Source organism: Phocoena sinus, chromosome 1 (genome assembly GCF_008692025.1).
Source record: "Phocoena sinus isolate mPhoSin1 chromosome 1, mPhoSin1.pri, whole genome shotgun sequence".
NCBI lineage: Eukaryota > Metazoa > Chordata > Mammalia > Artiodactyla > Phocoenidae > Phocoena > Phocoena sinus.
The window spans coordinates 144262041-144275745 of record NC_045763.1 but is presented as its reverse complement, the minus strand read 5'-3'; positions in this window follow the sequence as shown (position 1 = coordinate 144275745).

Here is a 13705-nt window from a genome sequence, read left to right as displayed (position 1 = left end):
TACTCCTCCAGTTTGACCTCAAGAACATGTTGATTTTGTATTTGTACATGTAAGCATTTTAATCAGAGTAGCACCAACATCAGAAATTTTCACTGAGAAGCAATTTTCTAGAGCAAACTCTATTGGTTCTGTGTATCTCTGGTTTTTAACAGTTTCATTATGATGTACTTAATTGTAGTTTTCTTTATATTTATCCTGCTTGGAGTTTGCTGAACCTCCTGAATCTATGCTATGGGTTGATGTCTTTCATCAGATTTTAGAAAGTACTTGACAGTTATCTCTTCAAATATTGCTGCTTCCCCATTGTCTCTCTCCTATCCTTCTGGAACCCCAATAACACATATATTAGAACATTTGACTATGTCATATATATCTCTCCTATTTTGTTCAGTTCTTTTGATTTTCTTTTTCTTTCTATGATTCCGTTTATCTGTTTTCTTTGCATATACTAATCCTATCTTCTGCTGCATCCAGTATGCTATTAAACCTACCCAATGGGTTCTTAATATCAGATGTAATATTTTTAGGTTATAGAATATCTGATTGATTCTTTTATATAGATTCAAATTCTCAGTTGGTCCTCTCTACCTTTTCATCTCTTTTGTTATCATTTCCTCCGTTTTCTTCAACATGTTTATAATAGTTATTTTAAAGCTTTTGAACTAACTCCAACATTTGGATCACCTATGGGCTTGTTTCTATTGCTGGCTTTTTCTCTTGATTGTTAGTCATGTTTTTCTACTTCTTTACACACCTCATAATATTTTACTGTATAGTGAACATCACGTGTAAAGAGTCTTAGAGATTTGAAGTTTTTATTATTTTCCCCAAGCACACACTTTCCTCTAAAAGGAAGATGGAGAGAGGGACTGATTACCACCGTCCAGTGAGGAATTGAGCTGACTTAGAGCTAGACTGAAGCTTCATTTATAAACAATCCACCTCTGTTTTCGAATATCTCAAGGACAGTGTTTGCTGTATGCCCTTCCATCTAGAGAGTTTCCCAAGCACTTGAAGCAGTGAGACACTTCACTCTACTTTCCTAGCCTAGCCTCGCAGGCTCTTGGGTAACCCCAGCACTCAGCAAATGTCCCTTGGGAAAGCTGGCTAAAACGTTTAGAGCTCTTCTAGAACCCAGGTTTCTAGAAGAAATCTGCAGGTTTATCTTCCCTAGCACAGTCCCAACATCTAAGCCAAGGCTGACTGACCCTCAGAAAACAGCCAATAATCTCAGCTAAACTTAAAAGGGAACTTCCCTCTGGAATTTTAATTGATCTAATACTTTTGGCTTCCTAGTTCTCCAGTGTCTTTAAAAATATAATTTTTGTAATGTATCCCATTTTTTCTAGTTGCTACAGCAGGAGCCAATAGCCTGCCACAACATACTACTCAAAATTAATTCCACAAATAATTTTTATACAGAATAGGCAAACTTTCCCCAGTATTCTTCTATTTTGTTCTTATTTTATTGACATGATTTTTATCTAGTTCAATTTTTTCTATGCAAATTTGCAACCAAGGTTTGATTTATTGCTTAGTATTTTTGACCATATGAAATTACATAATTCGCTGCATCTGCCATTGTGAGTTTCATCTGTGACCATGGTTTCTACCAGGTTTAATTTTGCCCATTCAAATTTTGCAGCTTTAAACTTAAGTCGAGAAGGCTCCATTCTTCAGTCAAGCTTTAGGCTCTAATATATTTTACCAAGTACAGTGTTAGATATTGTAATTTTTATTTTGTATTATTTTACCAGCAGTATCCATTGTAAACTCAATAAAAGACTGATGGCATGCACTTAAGTCTTATTTAATCTCTAAGAAAATTGTGTGAAATTCTCAGATATTCCAGAATTTTTCAGCATCTTGAATTGGTCTATTGCATTTCTAACAAATTTCTTCTACAAGTCTTTAATCTATATAGTGCCTGGCGTTGGCACTGCAAAGAGCAAAATGATGAAATTGAAGTGGGCTTGTGATAGCAAGATCAGCATGTGTTGTGTCATGGTTGGAACAGGAAGACCCTGGGGACTGAAACAGCTCTTAAGGACTTGGAGTTGACTCCATCTCAACTTGCTTTGCCCTTACTTCTCTCTATGCCTCTGCTCTTGCCTCTTTTCTCTACAAAAAGCTTCCTATGATTAATCACGATTGTTCTACTGCCTTATAACTTCAGCTCTCCTGGAGTCATTTATGGCTGACCTGGTCCCTCTTTCTGTATTATGACCTCTCTGTTTAATCCCCTCACCTTTTTTGATATGATGTCTGGGTTCAAATTCCTGAGAGAAGGAATGTGACTAGCCCAGTGTGACTAGCTACAGGAATACAAGTTCAGGGTGTCTTGCTCAGGAATCTCTCTAATCTCCAGTATTTCTCAGTGTGACCTGCAGATCACCTTCAGGTCTGAGAATCACTTTCTACATTCCACAGCCCTAGGTCTTTCCCCTGGGTTATGCTTCCCTTAACCACAGGGAAACCAGGCAAGAGGCTGCCCCATCTCCCTGCAGCCTTTCCCACCCTGGACCCCAGGAAATCATCCCTGGTATAGCTGAAAAAGCTCCAATGTCAGATGAGTCTGGGTTCAAACCCCAGTTCCATATACTATAAACTGATCCTGGGAGAGTTCCTAAATTCTGAGCCTTAACTTCTTTATCTTTAAAGTGAGAGAATTATATCTGTTTTACATAAAGAAAGTACATGATGTACATAAAAAAGAGCTTGGCACAGAAAAAGTGCTCAGCAAATATTTGTTCCTTCTCTTCTGAGGGCAAGTCTGTGGTGTCATCTTCGTACACAGGGAGGATGGCACAGTAATAGTGTATGGCTGCAATCAAGCAAAACACATGAGATGAACCGGGGAAATAAATGAATGGATTTGCCAGCAAGAGACATTGTTATTTTATCTCCCTGCCAAGGCTGATTTTCCCAGAGATAATGCATTTCTTTGGATAATTCAGCAACCACTCAATCCAGATATAGTCTTTCAGGCAGGCAACATGTTTACAGTCAAAATGCTCACTTCCACTTCAAGTTTCCAATCCCCTGCTGCTACTTTCTGCAAACTTAATTAATTAGTTGCAGCTAACATTTGTTCAACCTCATGCAGCAATGGGAGGCTGAAGGAAACGGGCTCTCATAAATTAAAAACATTTCAAAACATTGTCTTCTCCCAAGAAAACATTTCTCTTTTTTTTTAAATTAACACTCCATTTGGATAACTTTAAGGTTTCAAAAGAAAACAAACAAGGGAGTTCCAATTAATGTTGAGTGTCTTTTAACTATTTCACTGCCATTGATCTATGTTACCTAAGCAATGTCATCCCCTTAATAGATATGCAACAGCTCCTATACATATCTCCTTTGTGATATTTAGGTTATTATATCACATATGGTCCTGGTGTGAAAATGCCTGCCACACACTCCATCAGCCAGCAGATTAAGAGATGTCTAAACCCTAAGTGATAATGTTGCCTTAGAAAATTAAAAGCTTAAGTGCCATATTGAAGGCAATGATGTGTAGCAAGAGGGCACGGTAATATTTTATTTTTCTTATTGATTTGGTTGTTTCGCTACCAAGACATAATAACATTACCTAAGATTAAATTATAGGAAGAGTGGCTAGGAAATGGCCCTGCAAGCAAACGTCACCTCATTCCAACAGATTAATCCAAGGGGTTCAGATTGGGACATTCTGATCTGTTGGCTTGGCTACGAGCTACCCATTGAGTATGTATAATCTGTTGGGGAAAGTTCCTTCTAACTAACTGCACAGAGGTACTCTGTGCAGTTCTACATAAATGTATATTGTTGTTTTGTTGTTACTGTTGTTGTGAATAACAGTACAAAGAGCATTGAACTTGGAGCTGTGACCTGAGTCCTAATCACAGCTCTGCTCATAAAAGGATGGGATTACTGCCTTGGGAGGACAAAAGAAAGCACAGTCAGGGTGGTGAAAATGACATGGTATGAACAGTGAGGGGTAGAAGACCCAGTATTTGGGGATGCTTCTACAAACTCTCTAAGGCTGCTAGAATGGCCACGACTGTGTCGAATTATCAGCTGATTTCTTTTTAGTTTACTGTAGTGTATTTTCGTCTTTTCATTTGTGCTGATAATAATTCTAACATTCAAAAATATATCACAAACACAGTTTGAGGATCATTCCTTAAATCTTGGAAGTGTAAGAGAGCAAAGGGAAAACTTAAGGATGCAGAAACTAAACCCCCCAATCACTAACTCAGTACCTTCAGCTTAGAAATGTGAAGGTATGACCATTTTCAGAGATTCCTATCAACGGTGATGTTCACTATGGGCACTAGAAAACTAATCAGAGCTACTATAACAATAGAAAAGCCTTGGTTTAACTTTGTGCAAATAATACCAATAGTTATTTATGTAAAAATAGCTCCACTTGTTCCTAACTATAATAGGCATGGCAATTGGCATCATATTTAATATATCAGATTATTTTATTGTAATTTTATTGGATTTTGCTCAGTTTGAACAATGTCTAGCTCTTGTGTGTGTGTGTGTTCAAATACATATATATATAGAGAGAGAGATAACAAATCTCTCTATATATACACATATATAATATATATTCATTATATTTTTTTATATATTATTCAAATATAGAGAGAGAAAGATCTAGAGATATAATATCATCTCTCCGTCTCTCTCCATATATATGTGTGTGGGTGAGTGTAGCTGAACAAGAATACACACACACACAGAAAGAAAGAGAAAGAGATAGGCAGAGACAGAGAACAAATAAATGATTACCCGTGTGTTGTCAACAGCCCTTCTCTTCACAAAAATAACCCAGATTTTGTTGGGGATGGTAATATGTCCAACTGAAAAACCAATATTTGCAGCATTGCTTGCAAACAGGAGTGGCTCTATATCTAACGCTGACCAACAAAATAGAAGCAGATGGGCTTCCCTGGTGGCGCAGTGGTTGAGAGTCTGCCTGCCGATGCAGGGGACACGGGTTCGTGCCCCGGTCCGGGAAGATTCCACATGCCGCAGAGCGGCTGCGCCCGTGAGACATGGCCGCTGAGCCTGCGCGTCCGGAGCCTGTGCTCCGCAACGGGAGAGGCCACAACAGTGAGAGCCCCGTGTACCACAAAAAAATAAATAAATAAAAATAGAAGCAGAACTTGTGGGCTTGGAGCTTCCAGGGAAGCAGGTTAAAAGTAGGGCTGATGAGGTTGGCAAGCCCGATCACCCCTTGCCTTCCCTCTTCTCTCTGTCTGCAGCACAGATACTACACTTGATAAGGATCAGCCAGCTTGTGATTCTGAAATGACAAATCCATGCTAAGGATGGGCCAGTGGAAAGGTTGAGGGAGGCTGGGTCTTTGCACTTATCAAGATGTGCCAAACCAGCTTTGGATTACCCGTCTCCATACTTCTCATATATGAGAAAAATCAAACTCCTAATTTTTTACAGCCACTGTTTAGGAGCTTATGTTTTTCATAGCTAAATATAATTCTTAACTGATGCGAGAGGAACATCAATCCTTACCCTGAAGGCATTTATAGTTTTACTGACAAAACAAGATAGGGATTCATGTTTGACCTGATTAAACAAGAACATAGACACGTATATGATTGAGTGCTTTACAAATAACACAAGCTTTAAATGCTCCAAGACTTCAAAAAAGAGAAGAGTATGCACTGGAGTTTCTGAAAAACATCTTCATGTGGAAAGGTCCTGAGCTGGCCCTAACACACAGAGAAATGCTAATAATTAGAGATTTAGGGAATGGGTTCCAGGCATGGAGAATAACAAGAATTTAGACACAAAGACCAAAAAAAAAAAAAAAAAAAATAGTTTGCTGACTGACTGGACCAGGAGGAGGGGCACAGACTATGGGGTAGTCTGAAGATGAATTTGAATAAGTAGCATGGGGCTGGGTGACAGCAACCTTGAAAATCAGGCTGTGGAATCTGGATTTACAGGCAGTGTGTAGCTGTTACTCATCAATTTTTCCCCTGGCCTTTTGGCTACTCACTAGTTCCATGTTTATAATTGCTTATAAGATAGTCCCACTGGACATCCCAATTGATCCCAAATATAACCTGTCTAAAAATAGAACTCACAATTTTCCTTCGTCAAGAGATCAGTGGTGTTATCAATCATCCAGCCATCCAGGATAGAAATTCTGGAGTTATCTTTTACTTATTTTTCTTCTCCCAACCCCTATAACCAATGCCACCTTGTCTCATTCCCTCCTTTCTTCCTTCAAAATGTCTTTCGAGATCATTTTTCTCTATCCATTTCTACTATCACCATCTGGGCTTTTCTTTTAACCCTGTCTCCTGAAAGAGCCCCTAACAAATCTCTCCCTCCTGACAGCCTCTCCCTGCTGTAGTCATCCTATAAATCGCTGTCAGAAAAATCTTCCTAAATTACTACTTAAATCCTATTAGCCCATCCCCACCCTATACTTCAAAGCCTAAATTCCTCTGCTGAGCTCACAGGACTGTTCAGATTATTACCACTAAACCAATCTACCCTATTCCCCACTACGCCGGAACCTGCGAACGGTCCTGCTGTCATCTAGACCTCCTCAAAGGGCCTACCCACTCTACACTCATTCCTAGTTCCCACTCACTTGGAATGCCCGTTGTTTTCCTTTTGGGTTGTCTAAGTACTAGTTATTCTTAAGACTCAGCAAACTAACCTCTTCCTCAAAGGTTATATCAATCAACATTGATCTTCCCTTTTCTAAACTCCCATCCCATTTACAGTTTATAGCACATAATGCATTCTTTCTAATGGCTCATGTGTTTCAAGTTTGCCAGACTAAATTGTAAAAGAGTGTAAGATCTCTGGAAAGCTGAAACGTTTGCCATCAACTCACAGGGTTGAGGGACCCCTGTGCAATGAGTCTTTACTGTTCCCCCTATGGTAGTCTTCAGTCTCTGCCAGAGAAAATCCAACTATATACTTTTCAATAGAGCAGATATTCAACAAATATCTGTTTAATTAATGACTTATAGAACTTTTCTAATACTATATTTGGCCAATAAAAACTCAATAAATACTTGCTGATCATTTGATGACAATTAACTGATTGAGGTTTACAAGTGATGACACCATGAACATATGCTTTAGAGAGATTAGTCATTCTTGTTTTCCGTATCCATGAATACTGACTCTGCCATGAGGGTTTTAGATACTAAAGCCAGTATAGTTTACATTAATTATAAAAACTAAAAGAAGTTCCATTGTTATGTAGAACTTATCATGGCTTAAGGACCACTGATTATAGTTTGGTTAATCCCCATTCGTGGACAAGTTTACTTTGAATTGCTGGACAACTAACTATACCATTGTTCAAAAGGCAGTAATTATTTCTAGCTGAAAACTGAGAGGTATGGAACTGAACCAGCTGTGCCCATCCAAAATTCCTAATGAGTTCTGAAAACCTACGATGTCCTTTTGAAGGGGAAAGTGTAATTTCCCCTTCTAATTCAAAGGAAATAATTCCATTGGCAGGCACGAAGAGAGTACCTATTTAAAAGTGATTTTTGAGGGACTTCCCTGGTGGTCCAGTGGTTAAGAATCCACCTTCCAAGGCAGGGGATGCGGGTTCGATCCCTGGTCGGGGAACTAAGATCCCACATGCCGTGGGGCAACTAAGCCCACACGCTGCAACTACTGAGCCCGTGCGCTCTGGAGCCCGTGGGCCACAACTAGAGAGAAGCCCAGGCACCACACGAAGGATCCCGTCTGCCGCAATGAAGATCCGACATGCCACAGCTAAGACCTGATGCAGCCAAATATAAATAAATAAATATTTTTTTTAAAAAGTGATTTTGAGCAAGAAGAATTGTATCCTTAAAGAAACAATTTATTATATTATAAATAATTGATACCTTTGCTAATTTCTCAAAAACAGGAAAACCAAACTTTCAATCGATATATACATATTCTTGAAAGTGTATTGTTACTAAGTCAACTACATTGCTTTGTTTTAGCAGGTCATATGATACTCAGAAAAAACCCCTAGATAATGTGTTTTTAAAATTTTCCTTTCATCTTGACATCACTAAATGATTGGGAGTATTCACCACTAAGTTCTTTAATGACAATATCCTTTCTCTTACAAATGGCTTTGAAGTCTTCTACGCCTATTGCAAGTATTTGGATACTTCCCCAGCAAGGGTGGGCAGGAAGCCAACACAAGCCACCAGGTGCCAATATTACACCTGACAAATTAGCCACACGACTGGAAAAGGGTGGGTCCATCCTCCTGTTAGAGGTTCATTTCCTCTCATTTTCCCATGAACAGGAAGTCATTGGAATGGGGAAAAAAGGCTTTCCTTAAAGACCCATATGACCAAAAGTCTACACTTGTTAACTCCTTGTTAACAAAACAATTTGGAAGCAAGTTCAGACTTATCACAAGACTTTACTTACATTGACTTGTTTAACCCCACTTACGGCTTGGGTTCCAGGATGTTGTGATTTCGTTAATGCACAGAGTGTTCATGAAGCAGGTGAGAAGCGCCCTTGGATGTCACATGGAATAATTACAACTGACAGAGGAGGCAGATCCACCACAGCCCTTGCACAAAGCTCAGGAACCCAAAGATTGAAGAGGTCTTGACAAGATTTGACCAAGACCACAGGGAGCCAGAACACTATTAAACTGACCCAAGTCAACAAGATTGATTTGAAGAATTTATTCAGAGTTGACTGAGATTCCATAAAATACTGCACTATGTTCATATAATATTCAATTCAATTACACCCCATGAACTAATGACTTGTAACTGCCTCCTAAAGATCAGTTATTCAGCTTGATGAGTGTTAAATAAGGCATAATAAAAGGAATGTTTTCCAGCTGAAAAGTAATACAAAGAATAGAGATGTATACTTATACTCATCTTAGTACTATTCCAAGAGACAGTAATTATACAAGATAATGGCATGCATTTGTGATGCATAAGTAATTTTTAATAATTATTAAAATATATTTATATACAAATGGTTTTTTAAAAGCATTACCAAAATGACATAGTACAAGGTATGATATTCTGTAACTTGCTTCCTCCACCTAACAACATATTACCAACATCCATCCTTGACAGTCTATATATTCATTCATTTTAGCTGATATATCCAGTCAACTCCCTTACTTTTTGCCAATATGATACGTAGAAGATGGCAACTCACGTTCTCTTATTGTACATTTCTTTTACCACTAATGAGATTGAGCATAGTTTTCAAATATTTCTTAGCTGTTTGCACTTTCTGCTAAGAATTGTTTATTTTATATCCTTAGCCCATTTTAAGTTATTTATATTTTTCTCATTAACTTGATGGATAGCAACTCACTTTTCAATAATGTCTAATTCAAATATTTTGTCCCATTCTGCCATTTGTCTTTTAACTTTATGGTTTTTTTAAATAAAATCAACTCTGTTAGCTTTTCTTAATGGCCTCTGGATTTCCCATTTTATTTACAAAGACCTTCTCACCCAAGAATATCTTTTTGAAAGATTCATGCATATCTCCTTCCAATACTTGTATAGATTTGATTTTTATGTTTAGAGTTTATTCCATCTGGAATTTACTTTTGTGTATGTTATGAGTCCAGATGGAGAGCCAGTTGTCCCAGTACCATTTCCTGAACAGTCTACTCTTTAGCTACTGATTGGAAATGCCTCCATAATATCTGTTAAATTCCCATATATTCTTAGGTCTGTTTCTGGACTCTAATCTTTTTGGTTATTTTATTTCTGTATCACTAAACTTGTGTATTGCTTCAAATGAATACACAGTTCGTTTTGATAACTACTAGAGTAAGTCCCCACTCCTTCTAACTCTTTGTTTTTCATGGCTACTGTCATGTACTGCTCTTCCAGATGATTTATAGAATAAGCTGCTCAAACCCCATTAAAAATCCCATTGGAAATGGGACTGTATTTCAATTTATGAAAAAACGGAGTGAAATTTTACATTTTAAATGCATCTGATTTAAAGCTCAAAGTTTCATAAAATAAAATTGAGTACAATACTTTTAAAGATTAAACCATTACAAATAAATGAGATGTTTTGTTATTATTCTTGTTATATCACATCAAGAGTTTCAGGGAATAAATAGAAACACTTCCTTTGGACTGGCTACTCAAAAGCATGGTGTGTGTTATGAGGACATAGAGATGTATGTGGCATGGCCCCTGTCCTTGGAAACTTACAACCAAGTTAACTAGATAAGACATATATACATATACTTGTCAAGGCATATTGATATACACAATATACATGTTGATATAAGGCAGCTTATATTAAGAAGCAAATGAGTTACTATAGACAGTAAGAGTTTAAAGGCCGGAGCTTCACAGTAGGGAGAGTTTGGAGGCTCTCTCTTGCTCTTGCTTTCATTTTACAGAAGAGAATGTTAAGACCTAGTCTGGTTAAGTCATGGAGCTAATTGGTAACAGAAAGCATCAGGTCTGTTGATGCGTATTCCAGTGACTTGTCCACTGCAACAGGCTGTCACCCTTTTATACATTTATTTGTAGACCATTTTAGAATGGTCTAGAAATCTGTATCTGTGAAGCAGAAGAATCCCTTGGAAAACTCACATTTATAACTATGTCAATACCCACAAACTAGTTTCCCCAAATCAGTTAAAAATGAAAAGGTTGCATTCAAACCACTATATTACAGGGCTTTCTTTTGATCGGTATGACATCAAATAACAGATATTAATGATGTTTCACTTTTCAACCAGTGGTTTTGACATTAGAACACATAGCCCATGTCTAGGTAATAAAATGCAAGAAATTTTTTTACCCCTATAGGCAATTCACCCCCTTCTCACATTTTAAAGCCCTCAGGTAACAAACCCTAAGACCCACAGGAATCTTTACACCTGTGGAGAAGAGATTTCTAAAACTCAGCATCAAATCCACTTTTGATTTTCCCTTGAGTTTGTTTCTGTCAATGTTAGGCAGGTAACACATTTCAGCTTTTAAGCCATGAAGTGATCTTTTTTAGAAAAAAAAAATGGCATTCACAGCTTTAATCTTATATTTCCATGCGTATTGAGTTAAATGTTGTAAAACTATCAATTCTGTCAAAACCTAGCAAAGAGAAAACAGGACACCATGCAATCTTAATGTCCAAACTGACTAGTGATTATCAGAAATTAAATGTGCAGGAATTCCAAATCTTTTTTGATCTGAGATGTCTAGATAACTTTTGTTTTTCCATAATTGTATGAGGTTTCTACATAGTATTTAAGAATCAATTATATTGCAATTGATGTAATTAACTCTAATAATCCATTAAAAGTCAGTAGGAGGGCTATTCAAGTCAATAGAAAAGAAGGAGTATATTATGAAGGTGTTATTAACCTATACAGAATTTTACCAGACATTTTCTTTTCTTACATAATAAATACACAGTGGTTAGGAAGGCTGTCATTATAATTTAATGTGAACAATAGTCCATCACTTCTTTTCCTGTGCAGTCCTTAACTAATTCCATGTACCCTGCACAAGTAAAATGAAACCTTTTCTAACCAGAGTACAGTCATATCAATCATCTATTACTCTATGATGAAAGAAGTGCCTCTTTCCCAGCTGGGTGGAAGAAAATTGGGGATGAGCAGAAGTTTCAGGCCCACCTCTCCTTTCAGTTGACAAGTCTCTGTTTCTGATGGCTGTCTGTATATTGCAACTAATCAAAGAGTAAACAACCATCCAGAAAGTTCTGTTTAGAATATTCTAGCAACCACTAAATTGCTTATGTAAGTGTGACTACATGTTCCCTTGAGTGTCAAGTGGACTTTGGAGCATTCTGGACATTTTCAATTAAGTGAGAGGAGAACAATCTTCCTTCACAGTGTTCTCCATGTCCAGACTCCTTCCTCAGGCATCTTGTTTGACCCTCCCTAGCTGCGAACGTTCCAGACTTCTAACACGGCCAACCTGAACAGATCTGGCCTGGTCAGCCCTAGGACTTCAGGTCACACAGCAAATTCTACGGACTTAATCTGCTTCCCATTCCTTCTCTGTTCCCAGTAAAATGAAGTCAGGAGAGCACAGTTCACCTGTCAGATGGTTCACAGGTCACCAAACACACAGACTATCCTTCTCTGAAAGGACACCTTACCTCTCACCAGGTACCCAGCTCTGCTTTTCCAATATGACAATGAACAAAAATACTGTACTCTAATATTTGCATGAAAGGACAGGTCATTATTAGTCTTAGCCACTTATCCTTCTACAGACTTCATTAGGAGTACAGACTGTGCTGCTTCCTCTGACTTCACATCTGTATCATGGTAACTGTCCCCAGCTGTGTGGACAGCAAGCCGTATCAAGAATAACATCTTCCACACAAATAACAGCAATGACCTCAAAGGTATAGAACTTCAGGGGTTGTGGGATAAAGAGCACAGCACCTGGAATCAGGAGACTTAGGATGAATGCAGGCTCCGCCACAGATTGACTATGCGAGCCAAAGACTCTTAGGGCTTCCCTGGTGGCTCAGTGGTTAAGAATCTGCCTGCCAATGCAGGGGACACAGGTTCGAGCCCTGCTCTGGGAAGATCCCACATGCCGCGGAGCAACTGAGCCCGTGTGCCACAACTACTGAGCCTGCACTCTGGAGCCTGAGAGCCACAACTACTGAGCGCGTGAGCCACAACTACTGAGCCTGCACACCTAGAGCCCAAGCTCTACAACAAGAGAAGCCACCGCAATGATAAGCCTGCACACTGCAAGGAAGAGTAACCCCTGCTCGCCGCAACTAGAGAAAGCCCACGTGCAGCAACTAAGACACAACGCAGCCAAAAATAAATAAATTTATATTAAAAAAAAAAAGACTGTCACTCCTCTGTCTCCTTATCTGTAAAGTGAGTGGCAAAAGAACCCACATCATAGGTCTGTTATTAATGTAGCTCCATTACATTAGGATTGAACGAGACAGACATGAGAAGTAAACTTTGTACATCAGAAAGCATGACGCAAATCTGAGATCATGTTTGTGTTTATAAAATTGTTCAAAGTCACCAAGAACTCTCAAAGCCAAGGAGAAAAAGGATAAAGCAATAACTCTCAAACTTTTGTTCACATGAGATTCATCTCAGGACTTATTTCAAACTACATAGGCTTATTTCCCAGATGATTCTGATTCAAACTATAGGCTGAGAGACAGTGGGATAAGGAGTGGACTGAAAATGGATTCCCATTCATCCATCAGATATTTTAAGCACTAGGAAGCCTTAGAGGATACAAATAATTACAAGATATGGCTCAATGTCGAGCAATTTCAGCTCTCCATGTAGAAAGAAGACAAACATCCAGAAATAGATAAAATACAAACCTGTGTATATCAAAGCAGAAAAGGCAGCTCGTACATAAGACCTCTTCTAGTTTCTCTCTGGAGCCCTGACAAACAAATCCGTATTCCCCAGAAGAAAATTCTGGTTCTCTCTTAGTCCTCAAGTATGTACTGCATGAACCTCACTCCTAGGCTCTGAGAGTCCCCATGAGTCACAGAGTCTCTGACAGGAGTCAAGGAGAGAGTGTGGGTCCCATCCCCTTTCCTGGAAAGCCAGGCCTCACCGTGAAGTGGCATCTCTCACTCAAAGTGTTCATCTCAGAGATGGAACAAAGAACCCTTTTCATTCTGGAGAACTCCTGTTTTATGTGGCGCAGGTAAAGATTGAACAAAC